This window comes from Budorcas taxicolor, chromosome 22 (assembly GCF_023091745.1).
Source record: "Budorcas taxicolor isolate Tak-1 chromosome 22, Takin1.1, whole genome shotgun sequence".
Classification (NCBI taxonomy): Eukaryota; Metazoa; Chordata; class Mammalia; order Artiodactyla; family Bovidae; genus Budorcas; species Budorcas taxicolor.
In genome coordinates, this window is record NC_068931.1 from 61,414,738 (window position 1) to 61,428,643 (window position 13,906).

Sequence of the window (13,906 nt, forward strand, 5' to 3'; positions counted from 1 at the left end):
CAAAGCTAGTGGAGGTGATGGAATTCCAGTTGAGCTGTTTCAAATCCTGGAAGATGATGCTGTGAAATTGTTGCACTCAATATGCCAGCAAATTTGGAAAACTCAGCAGTGGCCACAGGACTGGAAAAGGTCAGTTTTCATTCCAATCCCAAAGAAAGGCAATGCCAAAGAAAGCTCAAACTACCACACAATTGCACTCATCTCACATGCTAGTAAAGTAATGCTCAAAATTCTCCAAGCCAGGCTTCAGCAATACGTGAACCGTGAACTTCCAGATGTTCAAGCTAGTTTTAGAAAAGGCAGAGGAACCAGAGATCAAATTGCCAACATCTGCTGGATCATGGAAAAGTTCCAGAAAAACATCTATTTCTGCTTTATTGACTATGCCAAAGCCTTTGACTGTGTGGATCACAATAAACTGTGGAAAATTCTGAAAGAGATGGGAATCCCAGACCACCTGACCTGCCTCTTGAGAAACCTATATGCAGGTCAGGAAGCAACAGTTAGAACTGGACATGGAACAACAGACTGGTTCCAGATAGGAAAAGGAGTACGTCAAGGCCGTATATTGTCACCCTGCTTATTTAACTTCTATGCAGAGTACATCATTAGAAACGCTGGGCTGAAAGAAGCACAAGCTGGAATCAAGATTGCCGGGAGAAATATCAATAACCTCAGATATGCAGATGACACCACCCTTATGGCAGAAAGTGAAGAGGAACTACAAAGCCTCTTGATGAAAGTGAAAGAGGAGAATGGAAAAGTTGGCTTAAAGCTCAACATTCAGAAAGCGACGATCATGGCATCCGGTCCCATCACTTCATGGGAAATAGATGGGGAAACAGTGGAAACAGGGTCAGACTTTATTTTGGGGGGCTCCAAAATCACTGCAGATGGTGACTGCAGCCATGAAATGAAAAGACGCTTACTTCTTGGAAGACAAGTTATGACCAACCTAGACAGCAGATTCAAAAGCAGAGACATTACTTTGCTGACTAAGGTCCCTCTAGTCAAGGCTATGGTTTTTCCTGCGGTCATGTATGGATGTGAGAGTTGGACTGTGAAGACGGCTGAGCGCTGAAGAATTGATGCTTTTGAACTGTGGTGTTGGAGAAGACTCTTGAGAGCCCCTTGGACTGCAAGGAGATCCAACCAGTCCATTCTGAAGGAGATCAGCCCTGGGATTTCTTTGGAAGGAATGGTGCTAAAGCTGAAGCTCCAGTACTTTGGCCACCTCATGGGAAGAGCTGACTCACTGAAAAGACTCTGATGCTGGGAGGGATTGGGGGCAGGAGGAGAAGGGGACGACCGAGGATGAGATGGCTGGGTGGCAACATGGACTCGATGGACGTGAGTCTGAGTGAACTCCGGGAGTTGGTGATGGACAGGGAGGCCTGGCGTGCTGCGATTCATGGGGTCGCAAAGAGTCGGACGCGACTGAGCGGCTGAACTGAACTGACCTGAATAAAAGGGACTCAGCGAGTGGTGGACAGATAAGCCCTCCCGCCCTCGTCACCCTGAGTCTGAGCAGGAGGCCAGGCCGGTCTCTCACTCTTCTGTCACAGCCCCCTGGGCCCCTGTGGCCTTTATCTGAGCACTCAGCTTGTGGGCACCAGTCTCCACCGTGGGAAAACGAGAAACGTCCTCCTGACGCACTGTCTGTGGCTCTGATTTTAAGGCGCAGCTGGAGTGAGACGTCAAGGGCAGCACTGCTGAAAAGGGAAGATCTTAAGGTGAAAACGGAGGCAGGAAGGAAGGCCCTGAACAAATACAGATATGAATAGCAGCGGGCCATTCCCATTCCACCCGGAGGGCAGGCCCCACCCTGGAAGGAGAAGGAGCCGCTGAGAGGCCGGGATGTCGGGCCAGGCAGGGGCGGCGCTGGCGGCTGTCAGGCCTCCTGAGGATTTCTGCTTCGGGAAAGAGAGTTGCAGGGAGACCCTTGTGGTTTCTCAGTTGGAGGCCTAAGCAACACTGATGTCCAGCTTGTGAAAACTCTCCAAGGTTATCATCCAAAAGGTTCAGAGGACTCCCTCCGTCAGCACATTTACCAACTGTGGCATCGTGGTTGAAAACAGGGGTCCCCAAGCTCCAGAGAGCAGGCGAAAAGACCAGAAGGCAGCAGCGACGAAGCGGTTACACAGCGTCGCCGCCTCGGCAGCAGGAGTGTGAGCCAGCTCCGGGAGACGGTGAGGGGCAGGGGCGCCTGGCGTGCTGCAGGCCAGGGGGTCCAAAGAGCAGGACGTGGCTTAGCGACTGACCAACAGCTCTGCCCTCTGACTCTAAAGCCTGATGGTCTAAGAAGGAGCTGGTGTGATAATAAGAAATGAAGAGCACAATACACGTAACGTGCCTGAGTCGTCTCCAAACCACCTCCCACCCTGGTCTGTGGAAAAATTGTCTTCCGCAAATCTGGTCCCTGGGGCCAGAGACACTGGGGACCTCTGGAAGGTGCTGGCCGTGGAGTCAGGTGACTTGGGTTAAGTCCCTCCTCTACCACTTCACTGTGAACAACTTTCCCAACACTTCCAGGCTGCGATTTCCTTATTTGGAATATGAGGGAACTACATACGACTGGACCCCTGATGCAGTTTCACAGATAGTACCCGAGTGCAGGGCCTGGCACGCAAGTGCTCCGTGAACCTTAGCGCTCAGCACCTTTCTAAAGAAGGGCAGGGCTGACCTTAGATCCACGAAGGCAATGCCTCCCAAGGGCCGGCTGACTCCTGGCACCAGCCTGGGGCAGAGTGCTCGGCATCCCTTGGCAGAATGGGAGGATTAAGGACCACGTCGGTCGCGTGCGTGTTGGCCCTCGGTTGCCCGAGAGTTTCTTCTCTGCTCTGAGAATGCACAGTGCTCCCTGGTTTTGGAAATGACGAGGATAGGGGAACCTTTAGTTTCATGGTCTTGGCCGCCTTGTTGGGTTTTTTTCTGGTCTATGAGATACTAAGAATGGGAACCATTCCTGTAACAGTTAATGGAGACAGAGAAGGGGTGGGGAGGCTCTCTCGTCTCCCACCAACAGGCTTCTCACGCTCTTCCTGCTTAGTGTGTGTGTGTGTGTGTGTCTCACTCGTGTCCGACTCTTTGTGACCCCCCGGACTGTAGCCCGCCAGGCTCCTCTGTCCATGGGATTCTCCACGCAAGGACACCGAAGTGGGGTGCCATGTCCTCCTCCGGGGATCTTCCCGACCCAGGGATCACACCTGCGTCTCCTGCACTAGGCAGGTTCTTTACCATAGCGCCTCCTGGGAAGCCGGCCTAGGAGGTGGCGGGGGGAAGAACGGGAGTTAACTTTTTCCCCTTCTGTACTCTTTAGGCCATTTGCTCACCCCTCCCTGACCCCCTTCTTTGCGTTCCTGCCCCAGCCCCGCATTCGTCTTTCTGTTTCTGAGTTTGCTCCTGGCTCGTCTGTCGCAGGAGCCGCCCCACGTGTGCTCACCCCCGCTGCCTGGGGACAGGCGCCTCCCCGTCCCCGCTGGACGGAGGTCTGCTGTGCCAAGGACAGCGCGCGAGTGAGGAACTCAGGACCGACCTCTCTGTCTCTCGGAGCGCCGTGCCTTTCAGAGAGGCGTTGTCGCAGCACAAGGCAGGTTTACCCACGATGCTTCCAGCACGAGGGGCACCTTCGGGGCGATGGATCTGAGGGCGAGAGGTCTGGCTCTGCAGGCTCCGGAGGTGGGAGCCAAGGCTCAGGGTCGAAGCTGGTTTCACGGGTTCCTTGAGATTTGGGGCGGAGACGGTTCTCCACTTCGGAGAGCCAGGTCGGCCAAGACGTCCTGGTCTGCCTGGGACTCTCCTGGTTTCAGCTCTGAAAGTCCCGTGTCCTGGGAAGGCCCTGGCCACCTGGGCAGTAGGTCCCTGGAGAGGCAACAGTGGCAAACCCTCTACTGCAGCGGGCGCCAACCTTTCTGACACCGGGGACCGTTTTCCATGGATCCGGGGGGTGGGGGGCATGGTTTGGGGATGATTCAAGGGCATTACATTTACTGTGATTATTGTTTCTATTATTAGTGCCTCAGCTCCACTTCAGAGCATCAGTCATTAGACCCTGGAGGTTGGGGACCGCTGCTCTCCTGGACTGTTTGTCCAAGATTCTGCTTAGGCAGGTCAGGAAGATCCTCTGGAGAAGGGAATGGCACCCGCTCCAGTATTCCTGCCTGGAGAATCCCATGGACAGAGGAGCCTGGCGGGCTGCCGACCATGGGGTCGGAAAGAGTCAGGCCTGACTGAGCGACTAACACTTTTAACTTTCAAATCCAGAGAGGGAAACCACGGAGAGGATATTAAAGGAGCCGGAGTCATCCCACCCAGAGAAGAGAGGGCTGATGGTGGGGGTGGGCAGGGCTGGGCTGGTGCCGACCCGTGTGCCCGGGCTGGACCATGTACCCAGAGTCCCTCTCCACCCGAGCTCAGAGCTGGAGGAAATGGGTGTGAGCGGAGCCCAAACTTACAACGGCGAACTTCCTGGCAGCGAGTATTCTTAGAAACACTGAGTTTCTAAGGCAGATTAGGCATTGTCTTTGGAGGTCTTCAGCCCAGTAAACTCCTAAGGGCTTTAAGGGTTTAGGTGTGGTCCGGGAGCCAAGGGATGAACCAGGCCCGTTCTCAGATTTCCTTCCGGCACTAGGCTTTTGCTTCCGTCCACCCGTCTCAGATGGCTGATGAGTGTTCGTGTCCTCTGTCGCCTGTAGTTAAACCAGAAGACAGCCAGGAAAAGTGCTGCGGCTGGGGTCTCATGGAGGAGTCAGTCGAGCTTCTCCAGAGCGTGGTGGGGAGGAAAGATGAGCGTGCTTGTTTCTTTTTTCCCAAGGAAAGCTCACAATTAGACAAGGTTATTTATTGGTCAAACGATTTCATGAGGGCAGTGTTAGCAATTTTAGGTGGGGGAAAATTCCCTGGGATCCTATTTTTCGAACGGACTGCGTGACCCACCTTCTCTTTCCACTCACTGGCCTGATTTTTGTTGTTCAAAAATCATTGCTAAGTCGTGTCTGACTCTTTGTGACCCCATGGACTGCAGCACACTGGGCTTCCCTGTCCTTCAGTCTCTCTCGGAGTTTGCTGAAACTCGTGTCCCTGGAGTCGGTGATACCATCCAACCATCTCATCCTCTGCCGCCCTCTATCTTTTTGCCTTCGATCTTTCCCAGCATCAGGGTCTTTCCTGAAGAGTCAGCATCTGATATTTCCCTCCAACATCTTTATGTTGAACCTAGAATCCAACCTTCCCCACAGAGGACTTATGCATTATGGCAACTGGACCTTATTGAGTGACGAGAGTCAAAAGCACAACAAATGAAAAATTCGTATGTTATTTCCCATTTTCAGGATCAGCTCATTCTCCTTCATAGCACTGTTCACACTCTGGAACATTTTCAGGATCGGCTCATTCTCCTTTCCTGTTCACACTCTGGAAAACTGCGCTGAGCCACCTGGTGAAGCACTGTGGCTGAAATGGAGAGGGTTTTCAGGGCGGTGCTGCTTGTTTTGGGAGTGTCTGTCCCTCTAATGTGAACAGTTCTGTGTGTTGGAAATTGAGCCCCGCTAACAGCAAATCTGAGCATCTTTCCATTAATCTAGTTGGAAATTGTTCCTTCTCACTGATCTCAACCCACCAGGCCTGAGCTCAGAAGCTGAATGCGTATACTCTCTGTTAGCTTCCTAACCAGTCCTTACAGGCGTTTCATTAGTCAGGGTTCTCTGGGGAGACAGAACCCATAGGATGTATGCATATGAAAAGGGAGAGATTAAAGGATTGGCTAGCAAGTCCAAAATCTGCAGGGTGAGCTGCCAGGCTCCTGTCCCAGAGGCTGTCAGGCTGGAGGGAGAGCTGTCTCCATGATATTCTGGCCTTCAACTGACTGGACGAGACCCACCCACCGTTTGGAGGGCACTCTCCTCTACTTAGAGGCTCCCAACTTAAATATTGGTCACTTCTAAAAACACCGAGCAAGCATCAAGGGTAACGTTTGACCAAATATCTAGGCACCGTGGCTCAGGCAAGTCGACACACACTGCTGACTTCGTGTCATTCCCTTGGGTTGTGTCTGCCCACACCCTGACGCTGCGCGCCCCGCCATGCACACACACACCCCTATGATCCTGCCATGGGTTTCTCTCTGGGGAACAAACCAAAGGGGGGTCTGGTCCACAAATTCAAATGGCTAAGAAAATCTCAACCTGATATAACCAGGGTAGTAAGACCAGTGCCAGGGCAAATTTCTAACTCAAGAGACAACACCTTAATTCTTTTACATGAGTGGCTGTTTACAAATGGGCATTTGAAATAGTTTTGGCTTCACCTTTGGATATAAATTTGGTGAAATAAATTCTGCTCAAGGGAGCTGTAGAGAGGACGCCCTGCATGGGTACTGAATTCATATTTAAGAGTCAGCAGTTACAAAGCACAGCCACGCAGCAGAATGCCCCGTGAAGGCCAGTCTGTGGGTAAGAGGGAAGGGGACCACCAGCCTTTTAACCCCCGATTTCAGCAACAAGCGTGGGGGTTCCCTGCGCTAATTCCTCCTTTAACAAGAGGAAAGATGCCTTCTGTCCTGTTTTGTCTTCCGCTGGGCCTCTGTTCAGAGTTACAGGCTAGTAGAGATGCTAGTGGTACTAGCCAAGTACTGCCAGCAAAAAAGCACTCTGCATTTTCCTCTGTTTATAAAAGAGGCTCTTTTTTGGTTTATTCTTTTAAAACATTTGGTTATTTGTTTGGCTTGCTGGCTCTTAGTTGAGGCATTCGAACCCTTAGCTGTGGCCGGTGGGATCCAGTTCCCTGGCCGGGATCTAACTGAGGCCGCTTCAGTGGAAGCACAGAGTCTCAGCCGCTGACGACCAGGGAAGTCCTAGAAATATATCTTGACTTGGTCTTCCAAATCTAAACTCTGTCAGGTAAGCTCATGTTGTCATAAGTTGTAGGTGCCCGTATAAAACTAAGTTTCTGATTTTATTTTATTATAGTGTCTTAATTGTTCATGTATTCGCCTCTTAAAAACATCCAGTCTGGGTTTTAACATGTGTTCTTGTAACTCACCGTCCATACCTTCATATGCGAAAAGCAGACTTTCATTCACATAACCAGTTTTGTGCTATAATCTTACCCGACTTCTTTTTTCACTTGTCATACCGTTTTGGAGATGTAACCATGTTGTTATAAGTCAGTCTTATTTACTGCTTCTGACCGTTGTCCAGTTTTTCCACCTATGATGTTCCACAGTTGACATACTCCCTCTTGCCCTGGAGGACAGGCTGCTCACAGCTGTTTGCACACTAGTGCAAACACACTGTCTCTCTGGCGCCTGCCGGGTCCTCAGAGCTGCCACCTGGGGATGATATTTCCAAGTCACACGAAGAATACACATATACATGTTTCCACTAATCCTGCCAAACTGCCCTCCGAAAATGGCATCAAGGGCCCAACTGTAGTGCAATAAGGCCTTCCATTTCCCCACACTCCCGTCTGCACTCGCTGTCATACAAAACCTTTTTACTTTTTACCAGTCTAACTGTAATAAGGCAGGATCTCATTCGTATTGAAGCTTAGTTATTGCACAGCATTATATAAGTCACAAGGTTACAATCTAATGAGTCACAACTCGTAAAGGTTATACTCTATTTATGGCTGCTATAACCTGTTGGCTATTTTCCCTATGTTGCACAATATGTTCTCGTAGCCTACTTTATACCTAATAGTTCGTACCTCTTGACCCCTGCCCCGGGACATCCCCTCCCTCTTCCCTTTCCCCGTTGGTAGCTGTCCTCTGTATCCATGCATCTGCTTCTTTTTTGTTATATTCACAAAATATAGTAGGCTGTATTTTTTAGATTCCACTTGCAAGCAATATCATGCAGTATCTGTCTTTCTCTGTGTGACTTACTTCACTTAGCGTAATATCTTCCAAGTCCATCCATGTTGTTGCAGAAGGCAAAATTTCACTCTTTTTAATGGCTGAGTAGCATTCCATTGTGATATACACCCCGTCTTCTTTCTCCATTCATCTGTTGCTGTAGGTTGCTCCCGTATCTTGGCTATGGTAAATAATGCCACTGTGAACACTGGGTTCATGTATCTTTTTGAATCAGTGTTTCTGTTTTTTTCTGGACTGATAGCCAGTAGAATTGTTGAGTCATATGGTAGTTCTATTTTAAGCTTGCTGAGAAACCTCCATGTAGCATCTCATCTTTAACGTAGCCTGCACTCCTCTGATTACTAGTTAATCTGAGTGTCTCCTCTGATTTATTGGCCATTCTGCATTCTTCTGTGAATTCTTTTTTCATATTTTTGCCAATTTTTCTGTTTTTTGTTTTCCTTGCTAATTTACGAGAGTTCCTGGGATGTTCTGATTTTAATCCTTGGTCCTAGTTTTGAAAAATATCTTCTTCCAGCACATTTCTTATCTGTTACTCTTGTCAAGGGTGTCTTATTTTGGAGAGAAAGTTTTACTTTTGATGTCATTAAATTCATCAAATTTTTTTTCCTTTGAAGTTTGTACTTTTGGGGTCTATGCTTGAATCAGCTACCTTTTGACATGTAACAAACCACTGTAAAGCATAACGGCGTAAGCCAGCAGTGATGCCCTGCGGTGGCCTGGCAGGAGGGCCCTCTGGTCCGGGACTGCCTCCTGGGACTGGGTGGTCGAGGGTGGTCTCAGGTCTCGGGGGTCTCGGCTGGGAGGGCCGAGCTGCTCGCTTCTCTACACGGGGATCTCGTGGGTCTCGGCGGCGGGGAGGGCAAACCCTGGGTGCACGTGCTTTTCAAGCCTCTGCTTCTTCGGGTCTCGAGGACCCAGTGGACCAAAGCAGGACCCTTGACCAAGCCCAGATTCAGGCAGTGAGAGGAAGAGCCCACCTCTGTCCTGCTGGGAGAAGCTGTGGCCTGTTTGTCCGTTTTACTGCACTTCATTTTTTAGAGCAGGTTTAGGTTCGCAGCAAAATTGAGCAGAGGGTACAGAGTTGCCGATTTGCACCCAGCCCTTCCACACTGTCATGCTCACACTTCCACACCCAGCCCTCACATGCACAGGACCCCCATCCACAGCCCCTCAGAAATGTTACAGTCTGTGGACAGAGCACACCACCCAGAGTCCACGCAGTGTCGTTCCTGGTGGTGTTTGTTCTGTGGGTTTGGACTGATGTACGACGGCACGTACCCTTCGTTATAGCATCAGAGAGAGCGGTTTCATGGCCCTGAAAATCCTCTCGGCTCCCCTGTTGTTCTTCCCACTCTTCTCAATCCTCCAGGCTTATAAAGATATTCTCCGATGTTTCCTATTAGGAGTTTTATGGTCTTTAAACTATTTGGAATTTCTTTTTTTGTATTGATTTTTAAAATCTTTAAATAAATAATTATTTAAAATATAAAGTATTTCATTTATATTTGTTAAACTTAATAAACTATGTTATTATATATTGTATAATTATTAAAATTAATTTAGATGTAAAAGTTTTAATTTAAATCAGTTTCTTCCATAGAGTGAACCACATTTTTCCAAGATCAGTTATTATATAATCTCTCAGTTGTCCCTCTGGTCTATACTGGCAGCTCCATCATATACCAATTCCTCGGGTATATGTTGTTCCATTTCAGAACTTTCTGTTTCTGCTGTCTCCCCTGTATTCATGGTTTGTAATCCGGGTTAGTGTCTGACAGAGCTAGCCCTTCTTTGCCTTTTGTTCTCAGAATCCCCCTGGATATCTGTGGACTTTTACTCTTCTTTATAAAATCTAGAATTAACCTTTTCAGTTGAAGAATCGTCTTGAATTCTTCAAGTTCCAGGGTTTTAAGGCACATCATGGTGACTAGCGTCAACGAGACTGTGTTGCACGCCCCAAAGCTGCTATGAGAACAGACCTTTAGTGTTCTCGCCAAAACAACAGCAGAGCAGTGGTCATGCCAGCTGGAGAATGTGCTAACCAGTCTTATTGAGCAAATCGTTTCATAATATATACTTAGGAGGGTCAAATCATCGCACTACACACCTTAAGTTAAAATACCATTGTGTGTCTACTGTATCTCAGCAAAACTGGAAAAACTCATCTTGAGATTTTGACTTAAGTTGCACTGATTTAGAGATTAGTGTAGGGAATCACCATCTGTTCTGTGCCAAGCTGGCCTACTCATGAACATGGTACATATGCCAGTTTATTTAGGTGCTCCTTTATAACCTTTGTTAGAGTTTTAATTTTTTTCCATGACTTCATGTGATTTTGGGGGGGTTAGGTTTATAGATAATTAAGTTTTTGATTTTTTCAATGATATAAAACAATGGGTTTTTTTGTTTTGTTTTCCTGTGTTTTACCAGACTTCTAATGATACAGGAGAAGCTTTATGGAATTGTTGAAATGTTGTTTTAAAAAAGCTCTGAATCTGAGGAAAAAGCATGTCATCCAGGGTTATAACAGTATTAATATTTGAAGTGACATCATTCATCATGGCTTCTAAACCATAACAAATGATTAGTTTCAAAATGAAACCAGGCTGTTGAGGTATTCACCCAAGAGATTTTAATAGATTTTTCTCTCCCAGTAATGCAGGAAGTTCAGCGTTCGGTACAACTCACAAAGGCATAAGGTCATGAACTGCTCTCTCTGAAATCTTTATTTCAGCAGCTCCCGTTAGAGAGAATTAATTGCTCAACTGTAAAAGCAGAGTCCCAGGGAAGTTTGAAAAACCAGCCAGATGGGAGAGAGTTTCATGGCACACGCAGGCTTCTACCCTAGCAACAGCAGCAGCAACAGCAGAAACCAGGACGCTTTACAGGGTTCCATTTCCATTGTCAGCCCAACGCTTTATAAGTTTCCTTTGTTCTTGGGATAAAACCCGAGAGAGGTGAAGGGAGAAGCTCACATACTGAGTTTTCAAAGGATGGATGGATGCCAGGGAAAGCCCTTCCTCGCTCGGAAAGAGACTGTAACTTGGTCACTTTTGCAGAGAATAAGGAACATGAAGTGCCTTTTGAGATCCACATGTATATAGACAACTTGAGAGTGCTTTTGTGATGGATGCAAAAATGTTCAGCGGGATGATTACCTGGTCCAGGCAGCAAATGCCTTTCTTTGTTTTGTACTTTTCTCCTTACTTTTTTTTGTTTGTTTTGATTACTTCTTATTACATTTTTCATCTGTTATTTTTTTTTTTTTGCATTCATTTTTAAAATATTTGGACCCACTGCAAGTATTTCTGTCAATGAGAAGTCATGTTATTTGGAACATGGGATGCTCAGGTCCAATTGCCGACATTACAGTTCATTGGACCTTAGGGTCTTTCTCTGCGTTCAGCTCACCCCTCTGACGCAGGAGTGGGTTAGGTGACCCCCAGCATGTCTTCTTGGACTCCTGGCCTTTGGAGATAATTCTTAAAGTTTCCATAAATAAAGTAGAAACCAGCTATGTCTTTAAAGCCAGTGAGAGGCTTAGGGGAAACAATAATCACTCTGTTTCTATAATCCCCTCCTAACTGACTCAGAAACTGCCAGGACTGTGGGGACTGTACATGATAACAAGAGCAAGCTGCGTCTTTCCCAAGTCCACTTTCCTTCTAGCAATTTCTTGAATTGAAATGAAAATTGGAAGAGATGCGAGTTGGAATTTGTCAACAAGATAAGAGACTCATGGATAAAGTGAGTTATCTGCCTTTTGTTCTGACCGAAAGGTGACTTTCCCTGAAATCCTGCTGAACATCTAAGGAATTAATCTGGTTGAGTGAACTCAGCCAGACATCGAGATGCTCTGATGCCCTTCTCAGCAATGATGCTGAAGCAGCAGCAGCTTCAGTCTGCTGAAGCAGTCACCGCTGCCAGGGGGAGGAGAGAAACTAGAAAAATCAAAGCCTTTGCAAAAGTATGGGGCAGCAGTTAAGAGGCTGTCCTCTTGCAAGGCTTATGTAGCCAACTGGTCAACCAATGCCCCTCACTTGCTTGCAGATGAAGACCTCACCTCTGCTCTCTGCCTTCTAGGAGCTTACAGCTTAGTTCACAGCCACTTTCTCTTCCACAGGCCAGTGAACGCAGTGCCTGCTAATAGGCTTTTCCAGATGGTACCTTAGAACCAGTGGCAGCCCATACTAGCCCACTGGCCTTGGCATCATCGGGCCTTTGACTTTTCAGCCCCTTCCAGTTCTCAGGTCCCTGCTCTGGGGAGGCACCGACTATTGACAGTCAGCTGCCGTATTTCTGGCTGACCGTTCTTTATTCTTGGAATGCCCCGCAGCTGCTGTCGTGTCGGCCCTTCCGCCTTCATCCTGGCGTTGGCCCCTGGCTCTACAGACTCCTGCTGCTGAGGCCTCCTCCCCGTCCTTCTGGGCTGAAACGGCATGTGGAGGGTGTGTTCTCCCGCTTCTGCCTCCCGGCTGTCCCAGCAGGGCCTCATCGATTTTTAAGTACTGATTTATTTATTTGGCTGGTCTAGGGCCATAGTTGGGGCACGGGGGGTCTTTTCGCAGAGGTATGTGGGATCCAGTCCCCTGACCAGGGGTTGAACTTGGGCCCCCTGAATTGGGAGTGTGGAGTCTTCCCCACTGGACCCCTGGGAAGTCCTCAGAGCCTCATCTGCTGTCCAGAGCCCCCAGGCAGCCTGTCCGTTCCTGGGATCTGACTTTTCCTTGGACCCACAAGCGTGCCTATCCACAGCCGATGGGGTAGAGGCCCCTTTATCACTGTCTCAGGCCATACACGCCTGGACGTGCCCCTGCAGCGTCCGGATGTGACTCGCTGGACTCTGAGCAGCGGGGACCAGCTCAGGAGTGATGCTTCCTTGATCTTAGGGGTCCTGTTTTGTTAGGGCCCCTGCCGAGGGCTCAGACCGAGGCTTTGCCTGAGCTTGAGAGACGAATTCATTAGAGACAGAAGGCTCCAAATGAGCGAGGAATTGACCTCCTCCCGAAGAGAACAGTTTTCTCACTGTGAGGCGCAGTGACAAGGGAAGCCTTTCATTCTTTGCTGCCTAACCAGCAAGAGGACCCGATCCCCAAAGCCAGCGTCTGTGGAGGCTTCGGGGCGACAAAGCTGGGCTCCACGGACCATCCGGGCAGACACGGTAACTCATCCTCCTCAGCGCATCCGCCCCTCCTCTGGGTGCTGGTGCCGTCCTTAGGTGGGCAGCCCCCGGGTCTGCGAGCCCCCCTCACGCAGCAGGACCCTGTAGGCGTGTCTATAGGGGTCCCCTCTGGGACCCCTCCTTCCTGGCCCCAAGCTCAGGCCCTCGTTTTCTCTCCCCAAAGTCAACACAGTCACCTCTTCACCCTGGAATTCCCAGCCCCACTCTCGCCCTTGCCTTTCTCCACTTGAACATAATGGTTTCCTTTTGCCTTAAAAAAGGAGTTCGCATTTCTTAGTACAGCGAGCCAGAGTTCTCCACAGGTGCATCACTGATTACCATGTACCCAGGAAAAAAAAGCCAGATGTTAAAAAAGGCCAGATCACTACGTGATCTGAGTTCAGACCGGAGTAATCCAGGTTGGTTTCTGTCTATCATGTGTTTCTCCCAGTATGAAAGGACGAGAGAAATAAGGCCAACTTCAAACAAGCATCTTAAATCAATTAATGATTTCATTTCAATTAATTCCACAAACAGACCCTGCCCTAGAAAAGGGCTCAGTTAAGGTGGTAGAGCCCGGTAATTGCGTAAAACTTAAACCTTTAATCAGAAATTCAAATTCTCTCCTTAACAAAATGTTTATAATTAAATATTCCGATGCTAATTATCCCCATTCTCCTAGCTGTAGTGTTTCTTACGCTAGCGGAGCGAAGAGTTCTAGGGTATATGCGACTCTGCAAAGGCCCGAGTGCTGTAGGCCCATATGGCCTACTCCAACCCGTTGCCAATGCAATCAAACTTTTCATCAAGGACCACTACAGCCTGCCACATCCTCAGTCTCAATATTTACCTGGCCTTAAGCCTAGCCC